The following is a 10,771-nucleotide window of genomic DNA, read 5'->3' on the forward strand; positions in this document are numbered from 1 at the left end:
TCAGCCACACTCTGCATGACTGCCTGCTTCACTTGTTCAATCAGCTTCTCTATGGTTGGTCCTTCGCTGTCCTACTTGATCTTCTATTGTGTAAGCTGTAGGTTAGAAAAATTGCCCTGTATGTTGGCGGAGACATGGTAGGCTTCTTCCAACCAAGGGTCCAACCATGCCTTAAGGACTACCTCTCTGTGTTTAACCTTCCTGGCTTCACAATCACCTCAAAATCATATCCTTGAAACAGTAGAAACCATATGCATATTCCCCACCCCAACACAAGCTTATTTGCTAGATACTTCAATGCAGAATGGTCTATGTACATCTTGAAATGCCTGCCTAGAAGGTAATGTCGGAATTTTTGGAGCGCATACACCATAGCCAATCCTTCACACTCTATTGTCGAATAATTCTTTTAATCCTTTGACAACTTCCTACTCACAAATACTATAGGATGATCTAGTTCTCCTTCACTGGTATGCATCAGGACTACTCGCAACGCAATACACAAGGCATCAACGTGCACATGGAATTCCTTCTTCCAATCTGGGAAAGCCAGGATTGGCGCAGTGAACATTTTTTCCTTCAAGACATCCAAACTGCGTTAACATTCTTCATCCCAATAGAATGTAGCATCCTTCTTCTACAGCGTCTCCATAAGTCTGTGTTGTAGCAGATACAGCCACCCTCCAAAATTTTGCCTTACCCTGTTTTGCAACCTCCCTACCAACCTTCATAGTAGCTTGCTTTATTTTGTCAAGTCCTCAAGCTTTAGTGTCTTTCTTGCTCAAAGGAAGCCTACCAATCATAGTTTGATCCTTTCCCTTCATAGGATGCTCATCCGCACTCGTTCCAGCTACAAGATGAGCAGCTACCTAGTAAAATTTACGCATTTATGTAGGGAAACCAACCTTTCTCTCTAGGAATTGAACAATTTTTCCCATCAACAGGCAGTTCAGCCCAGGATTTGTGCAAATCTAGGTAGTAGTCAGCTTTTTGGCCCAAAAATTGCACAATCCCCTTGGGCAGTCAACCCCACTTACAGTCAAGAATGCACATTTTTTCTCCAACAGTCTCTTACATGAGCTCAGTTGATTGGTTCCCTCTGGGACTAAGCAAAACAAACTTGCATGCATGGGATGCTTCTCCCAAGGTAGCATCCAAAGGCATCCATTGTTTCAAGAATATATCTTTAGGAGTTGGAGGTTACATGCAAGGAACAATTCAGAAACCTTCCTCCAAGTGTCACTTCTCCTAGATTTATGGCATGTCCATCATAACCTCGATGTTATCAAATCTCATCAACCAGATGTTCCAGAGCTTATTCTTCACATCAACCTTGTAGCTCCGACATCCCACATCACATCTACGAGTAGTCGGTACATTCAGCTCAGTTGTTTTGGGGCAAGCTCACTTCCCATGCCTTGTGCCACATTTCTGGCACTTTTTGTATGTTCTCTTGTGTGAGTGTTATTTGCTTGATTTCTTTGAACACCTGTTGCCATTTACATATATTATATCTTTTCCTAGCTCTATTTCAATTTTCATTGCAATCTCACTATTGTCGCATGCAAGAAATTGTTTTGCACGGGCATTCGCCCAACCGGTGAACTGCCTCACCCACATGCATGTTAATCTATTTGCTCAATCTTCTATTCATGTTTTTCATGCATTGTTTATCACTTCTGTTATCACTTAGTGTCGCCATGAATTTCATCGACTTACTTGCTTTCAGTTGCCCGTCGATGAGTTGGGCCAACCTTGGCCCGGTCTCTGCCTTCACCAAGGCTGCATTGCACAATCTGGAGAACAAAGGCTCACCTTCCTCTCTATATTTGCTCATTCTGTCCCAACACTAGCCTCCTGGACTAAATTGTGCATTTCTAGAGGTCAGTGGCTACTTGGCCCAAACAGTTGTGCAAATCTGTCCCTGGGCCAGCAGTCCTTCCCATCTAGGATTGATCATTGCGTAATCCCAGTAGCCAACTCCTAGACTGAACTATGCATTGCATAGTTCTAGCAGTTAGTCAGTCTCTCAACAGTGCGGATTGTGCCTTGTGAAATCTTGGCAGTTAGTCTCCCAACCTCCTAGCCTAAATTGCGCAACCTTCATCATCATTCAACCAGGTTTGTTCCAAGTAAGTTATCATGCTCATTTTGGTTTTCGACTGATAGATTGCTTGCTATGAGTGCTGCCATGTATCCAGGTATCACAAGTGTTCATCTCCTTCTCAGCAGTATAGGTACAATGGTTTCCAAGAGAAAAGAGACGAAGACACCCTTCAGAGCATGCTTGGGGATGCAGTCGATCAAGTCTCCATGGGCTTATCTACTCACAAAGAAGGACATAAAGCAACACCATCACAATTAGTAGCATGATGAACAGTAGTTGAAGGCAACGTACCCAATGCAGTGAACGCGGCAAATGAACTGAACACACCGAGCACAGCGAACACAAGAAGAAGGTTGTTGACAACATAGAGGTGGAGCAAAGTTATAGGATCAAGCTGATCCACTGATAATGAAAGCAACTTTGGAGACTCAGGCTATGAAGTGATGATGTGACATGAAGATCATGCAAAGGTAGAAGATGGAACAAAGAAGGAGTTTCATGTGCTGAAGAAGGAACTCAGGAAGAACATGAAGTTGTATAGATAGTCCAATGAGTTGCAGCAGGAACAGGAACATCAGTGGGTGCAACATGCACTCATGGATGAAACTTCACTAATACAAGTTAAGGATCCATCCCAGCAGTTGACATAGAGAAAACATTGTGAGCAGTGTTTTTGAGTGCATGCAAAGGATCCAGCGACATGCCTGTCATTGAGCACACGCATGCAATCCAACCCATTCAACTCACTCACCAACGCAAAGACAAGAAGCAAGTCCAACCGGGGATGAACATGCACTTCGGCAAGTTTATGTGCATGACCACCAACACACACTTGAAGATAAACATGGACACTATGCATCAGTGTGTTTCTGGTTCAACCATACATAAGAAGACCATGCGCATGTTAGCAGACAAGTTGGATGAAGGGGACGAACCAATGCACCGGTTGCAACGGAACCAAAGTTCGCTTCAGCAATATGTCACCATGAGGTGCATGCACACCATCATGGACGACCAAGCTTGGCATCAACTCACCAGCTTCACCATCACAAGCATGTCAAAGAGTTGGTCTCACCATAGCGGACCAAGTGTTAGTGATGTCTTCCAAGGCTTGCTCAAGCCATGTTGTCTCACATGAGTACATGTGCATTGTAATGTTGATTCATGTCAACTATAAGTCAAGTGTCAACAATTTGATGTAACAGTCATAGAGTAGGTGAAGAGTCGTGAGGATAGTTCAACTATCACAAAGGGGAATGTCAAGGGTCACCCCACACTTTGCTATAAATAGTCCCTCATAACTCATTGTAAGGGATTTTGGTCAGCCAAGCTTCTACTATGACTAACTTGAAGAAGGCTTGGAGAGTATTGTAATGTTCCTTGCCTGCTCCACTGCACAGAGCTAGTACATATCTTTGGATGAGCAGGTGGATGTGGCTGTAACATTCTACTGATAGGGCTAGTAGGTTTACATGGTGTATTTTATGATCGTGACTTACACTTCTTTATATAATAAAAGCCAACACATTTTCATGCATGTCTTGTTATTATAGTTGGAATGCTCTAATTGCTTTAATGATATATGTAGTTTAACTTATATACTTGTATATGAACTGATTTGTATGCAATTATATGAATCTTGTTGTTAATGTGTTACATATGTTGTTAATTTTGTCAATGTCTGTGTCAATTGCTCCACTAGACATTAAACAAACCTTTCCGTGAACCTTCTTATATCAACCGTCACACTTGTTTCAGACTGATCTGTGAGTGATGTTCGTGTTATCTTACCTTGTAAGTTGGGACTGTCGCATTTGTGTCAACTAATCTACCGGAGGCTGTGCATGTACTTTGTGTTGTGTGTTCCTAGCCGAGTTGGAATTGATCCCTTTCAACTTAGAACTCACCTTCACCTTCCTCTCCCTTTGAAGTGTTGGAACCTCTCATGCTCATTCCTTGGCTGACTCCATCAGTCACACCCTTGCTACTGACAAAGTTATCTTGGTTGCCTCTGTGTGACATTGCTGTCAAGGAATTACCTTACGACCCACTGTTGGGACTCCTACAACAAACAGTCTAAGGTCTAATTGGGACTTCTAACCATGGATATCCCCTTGACATGTTGGCGGGTCCAGCACCATCAACATTTTTGGCGCTAGAAGGAGGGGTTGATGACAAGCAGTGTCCTCTAATCAAGTTTTGAACCTTTGCATATCTTTCATGGAATCTTGCATTCTTCTTCCCTAGAGGTGTTTTTTAGAATCATGAAGATGTCTCCATCTCGGGGAATCTTTTCAATCCCTTGTCCATTCATACATATGATGGTGAAGGCAAAGTGGCATGGCCTGAGAACTTACATAACTTCCTTTCCATGATTTATGAGGAAGATGAGTTTACTGATGAATAGGTCGATCTGTTGCTTGCATTCACACTTCGTGAATCCCCATTTCATCAGGTGCTCAACTTATCGGCTGACACCGTGCACTCATGTGAGCACTTCTATGATATTATTGAAGACACATTCCATAATTTTGATCCAGACCATCTTGACTAGAAACTATTACAACAACTGAGGGCTCCGTATGAATCCGTTATTGATTTTTGGCAGCGCTTCTGTGACTTGTAGTTTCATGCTCGAAGGAGCTAGATGAAGTTCGCTTATCTTTGGGACCGGTTCAAGTATTGTCTTAAGAAATATGCCCGCCCAAAGAGAAAGCTTGATTTCAAGCCTTGATTAACCTTCTTCATTGATGGAACTACGCAATCCCATGTGGGAGTAGGCACTGTCTCAATAGACTGTCTTCCTCCCTCTCAATCAACAATTCCACCATCGCCAAGTGATGTTGAGGACCATGTTTTCACATTTTTTCATCCTTCACACCTTCCCAACATCACTCCACTTAATTTTTTCACAGAATTGGTTGTTAGTCCTTCAAGTTCCCATATGCATTCTTTTTTTTTTACCTCCATCTTCACACCCAGGTGTTCCTCCGGATGATGCTACATTGTGTTTGCCCTTCCTAGAATCTTCACTTGTTGTGAATGAGGAACAACCCACTGACGGAGTTGGTGTTCCACAACCAACATGTATTCTCATTAATGAAGAGTATGAGTGGGAGCTTGAACATCAACACTTGGCAAAGGATGACTCCAATCTGTTTGAGCCCCCTCCGTTCCTTCCTAGCATCTTTGGTAAATCTTCCATCCATGATTTTGTATGTGTGTCTTCATCTACGGATGCACCCATTGTTGATCGCTTTCAAGACTCACTGGATGCTAGTACATCATTCGAAAACAGAGAGGATAATTTGTTCAATGAAGATCCACTTGATCCTTCATCTGTCTTTTCTAGAAACACAGAGGATGAGTTCGTTTTCTTTTCATCTACCCCTCTGTCTGATTTATCTGATCATGAGGATGCGGAAGAATTAATTGAATTTTTTTATCGTGGTGATCATGATTCATTTGCTTCCATTTTTTTATCACGATCATGAATCTATCACAGTTGATCTTTCGAAGCCACTGTTTTATGATAATCTACTTGATGATGAAGTTGAGATAGCCAATAATGTCAAGGCATTTCCACCTAAGCTGATGGTTATGTCAGGTCCTCACTCCCTTCGGATTAGTCTCACTTTCAATCATGAAACTGTTCAATCACCCAAGGCTCCTCATCACTCATATGTATGCATTGAAGATCCATGTCACACATAGGTCACACTTCCTCCACTTGAACTGCATGATCCCATTCCTCATGCATTGGAGGAGTCTTACATTGCAAGCACTCATGCGCGACACAAGTTATCTTTGTTTCTTTCATTTGCTTGCATGTCTCAATCAAGAGTGTGCTTTTGCTCCAAAGTTGCACGTAGTGTCACACAACACCATGATAAGTCCACGGATTGTCCGTCATGCACATGGACTCACTTATGTCCTGTGGGCACTTTGAAACATGAAGTGTGGTTGTCTTCATTGTCATATCTTTCTTGTATGTTGGTCCGCACAACTGGGTTACTTGCAAACCAAGCTTTCACCCATATGGGTCTACCAATGCACCAATGGTTGCATTGGAAGTATCATTTCACGTGATCAAGCCCCTGCACTATTATTATAGGAGTAGGAGTAGTGTTTTCTTTCAGTTGTTTGCTTGCATGATTATTTTATTACATGCTTTGCTTGCTTGTTTTTGTTCTTGCTTGGTTGCTTGTTTTGCTTTCAGTTTTACTTTTGCTCTTGCTTTTCTTTGTTTCTTGTTTCATTCATTCGTAGGTTAGTTTGCATGAAACCATGCGTGACTCATGAAATGAGCTGGGTAAAGTACAAGAGGGTTTGTACAACTATCACCACTTGGTTATTTGCCATCTTGCCTTTGTATGATGAACTTGTTACTCATAGTCCATGATACATCCAAGGAAAATACGTAAGGTGAGGGGGAAAACTTTAACAAGCACATTAGAGATATAATAAACTACTTCTCTTCTGGACCTATTATACTCTCAATAAGTTGGGATCCCTCTTCCGCCTCTAAAATTGATAAGTTCTATGCACAGTGAAAATAAAAAAACAAAAAAAATGAAAAGTAAAAATAAAAAATCAAAATAAAAAATGAATAAGGAGAAAGAAGAGAAAAGCTTCCTCGACAGGGAGGTGATGCAAGTAACTTCGCCTAGGTACTAACCAGGCTCGCTGGCAATAGAACCATGCTTGTGTTCCTATCTAACGCCATTGGGTTACTCTTCAGTCTTGCTAGTAGTGGAGCAACACTACAGATGAAACTTAGACTCTGAAGATTATACTACTTGTGCACTTATGTTCCCCTCAACCCCAATTGAAACAATTATGTTTCCTTGGCTAGGAATGTGTGTCAATCGACCAAGAGTCTGGAAGATGTTGCATCTTACATCAAGACAGTGTGAAGCCAAGATGAGCTAAGAAATTAACAATACTTCTGGAGGTGTTAGACTCGTTTTCACGAAAAAGGTCCATTTAGCGAGCTGGAGTTCTACCAGTGTGTCACCAAGTGTTGTAGCGGGTACAACCACCCTACCAAATTTTTCCTTATCTTGTTTTCAAGCATCCCTACTGTTGGGTAGCAGAGGTCCCACATAATAGTTTTGGGGCAGAAAGCCCAAAAAGTAGGATTAAATTATTGTAAAAACTCCGAAGTATGCGGAGCACGAAGTATAATAGGATTGAGCCAAAGGGTAGTCCACCCGAAAATAATGTAAAGAAATATAAATAGAGTCGACCCGCACAAGGATCACAGACCAAGAAAGGGTATAAATAGAGCATGACTCTATGAGGGAAAGGTAGTTTTGGTTTGGAGAAAGATGGACTATAATGGGTTATTAAGGAAGGTAGTCTGAAAGCGTCTGTAAGTTTGAGTCAAGGGCAGGGGTAGTAGATAGAGGCTCTACAACTGTGTGTGCAGAGGCCTGGAAAGTCTGCAGCTGTGTGCACAGACCCCTCCAGCTGAGTGCGCATGGTGGATATAAATGTATTTAGGATAAGTGGAAATAAAGATAAGTTCTTCTGAAATTCTGTATTTCTTTTGAGCTACCGCGAATCTGACTTTCATATTATCTAGTTAATTTAAATAGCTTATGGTATGAATGAATGTAAATCTGGGTTCGATTTAATACGCGAATCAGTTGTGTTGGTTAAATGTTTGCTTAAATATCCTGTTAAGTTGTAACTGCATCTTCTAATAAAATAGCGCACTAATAAACATAATCAATCTGGATTTGGGCAAATACTGAGCAGTGCAGAGCTTTAAACCAGTGCACAACCTCTAGACCACACCAAGGCATCCCTAGGGTGCAGAAACCTAGTTCCAACACCCTCCACTGCTACCTCGGGTGAGATTTCAGTCCGCACTCCGCGGGCTGTTGCCAAAAGGTCCGGTAACTGCGAGATTTATTTGTCTAACTAATTCTTCCGAACCTAGTTCATGCCCATATAAGCCAACAAATGGTTCTATTAACGGGACTGGGATCTTCATAACGGGTGTCTGGTGTTAAACATGGGGACTCTATAGAAAAAAACGTTGAAAAGGATCAGGGACAGCAGTAGAGCAAGGATAACTATGGCAATAGATGACAGTTATCAGTGTTGTGCTTTCCTCCTACCTGGTAGATTGCGCACCAAAGTGGGGCGATTGCACTCGGCCCTACTTGTGCCTCTAGTTGCAATGGTATCGGTCTCCCCGTGACCACAAAATTCACTGACACCGGACAATGATCCTTATCGTGTCCCTAGCTCGTGCACTTTATGCAACATACTTCCTCCCGGACTTTCGAACGCGGTGTCTATTCCTATTTTAACTTCTATATTTCCAAACACAAATTTTGGACCTGCGCTTGGATTTGCTGAACTCCCAACCCTGGGTATTGTATCGGGGTTTCGTGCAGCTACATTGTTGCCTCCAGCGCTTCCACCTGGGTGGAGATTTTTTGTTGTGACAAAGTTGTCTTCAAATATGGTGTTAATGATGCGACAAACCAAGCGTGGTGCTGTGCATTCATTAGGGTCATGTTGGCCTCACGAATGGTGCTCTTCAACCTCTGATCCAAGTCCCATAGGGTCTCACCAGGCATCATCGTGATCTCTTTGAATCCTACAACCAATTGCGCTTCTGACATTGGCCAGCTAAATTCCATTGATAATTCAGTATGGATGTCTTCTATCCCTGCCGTTGGGTTGATGCTTGAATACTTCATGTACCATGTTAGCGCTCGATCTTGTAGTGCGCTGACTAAGATGGCTTTCTTGATATTATCATCTGCGACTTGTTGCATGTTCCATACTGATGTTAGCACAAACCAAAATTGTTCCGGGTCTTCTCCTCCTGCTCCTTTGAATACTAGTAACTGGATTGTGTAAGTCCAATTGGGTAAGTCCTATGGTCGTACAGGAGAAGAAACAGAAGGGTGAGATCTGCATCTATGTAGATCTATGGAATCTGAATGATGCATGTGTTAACAATCCATTTCCAACACCCTTTACAGATGAGGTACTAGAAAATGTGAGCGGGCAGGAAGCATACTCCTTCACCGACGGGTTCTTCGGGTATCATCAGATCAAGATTGTGCTAGAGGATCAGAGAAAGACAAAATTTAATACCAAATGGGGTTGTTTTCAATATACCATAATGCCCTTTGTGCTGAAGAATGCGCCAGTGATATTTTCTCGTATTGTGGTAGCTGCATTCAAGGAATTTATCCATAAGTTCTTAGAAGTCTACTTGGATGACTGGACCGTATTTGGCTTGGTTAAGAAACATGTTGCGAGCTTATGATTGATGTTGGATACCTACTGCCAGCACCAGATTGCACTCAACCTAAAAAAGTGTACTTTCCTCATCCCTTTCAGGAACTTGCTAGGCCATGTGGTTTGTAAGCAAGGACTGATGGTGGATCTAGAAAAGATCGTTGTCATACTAAACCTACAAGCACCACGAAATGTAAAGCAGCTATGCACTACATTAGGGCACATAGGCTACTACCAGAATTTTATAAAAATCTATGCCCAGATCATAGCTCTAATGGAACAATTACTGAAGAAGGATGCTACGTATTTCTGGAACGAGGAATGTAACAATAGCCTAGAAACGCTTAAGGAAAAGATAGCATCTGCCCCTATCTTGCTCTTTCCAAAGTGGGAAGTTGAATTTCATGTACATGTCGATGCGTCGTGTATCATGTTGGGTACGGTAATCACTGAAGAAGGAGTAGAGGTCATCGATCACCCGATTGTGTTCTCCAGTTGTAGGTTGTCCAAAGCTTAAAATAATTACTCTACTCCTGAGCGGGAGGGATTGGCGATGGTATACGCACTACAAAAGTTCTGTCACTATTTGCTCAGAGGACATTTTAAGATGTATACTGATCACTCTGCACTCAAGTACTTAGTGAATAAGCCTATGTTTGGGGGGGCACATCTGTCGATGGTTGTTGTTGTTTTAGGAATACGACTTTGAGGTTGTTGTAAAGCTGAGACGTCTAAATGGAGGTCCGGATCACCTGTCCCAAATTGAGATCGGCAAAGAACCAACAAATCTAGAGGAGGAAATCTCGGATGCCCAATTATATGTCGTGTGCATTTTAGATGGCCACTTTGAAGATATTATCCACTTTTTAACCATGGGCACTGCGCTGCAGGGGTATTCTTTCCAGCAAAAGAAAGAATTAGTGATACGCGCAACAGATTTTACCGTAATTGCAGGGCACCTCTACAAGATGAGCAACGATGAAATATTGTGTAGGTATGTATTAGAATTTGAGCATAGATAGATCTTGGCCGAAGCACATGGAGCGGTTGCTGGCGGACATTATGCAGGCCATGACACAGCCTAGAAGATTCTTCACGGTGGATTATGGTGGTCCACTCTACATCAAGATTCGAAAGCATACTGTTAGGCCTATGATGTATTCTAACGAACGGGAAAACCATCGCAGAGGAATGAAATGCCCCTTCAACCATAGATGACACTATAGCCATTTGAGAAATGGGCAATTAACTTCGTCGAGCCTATTGAAAGTTATATCATCACTATGACCGAATATTTGACCCGATGGGCCAAGGTGTAGCCAGTTAAGAATTGCACGACTACGACAACAGCAAAATTCTTTTTCGAGAACATACTGACCAGGTTTGGCTATCCCA

The sequence above is a fragment of the Pinus tabuliformis genome, chromosome 4_2, assembly GCF_031772625.1.
Source record: "Pinus tabuliformis cultivar Carrire ecotype Pingquan chromosome 4_2, CPIR1, whole genome shotgun sequence".
Classification (NCBI taxonomy): Eukaryota; Viridiplantae; Streptophyta; class Pinopsida; order Pinales; family Pinaceae; genus Pinus; species Pinus tabuliformis.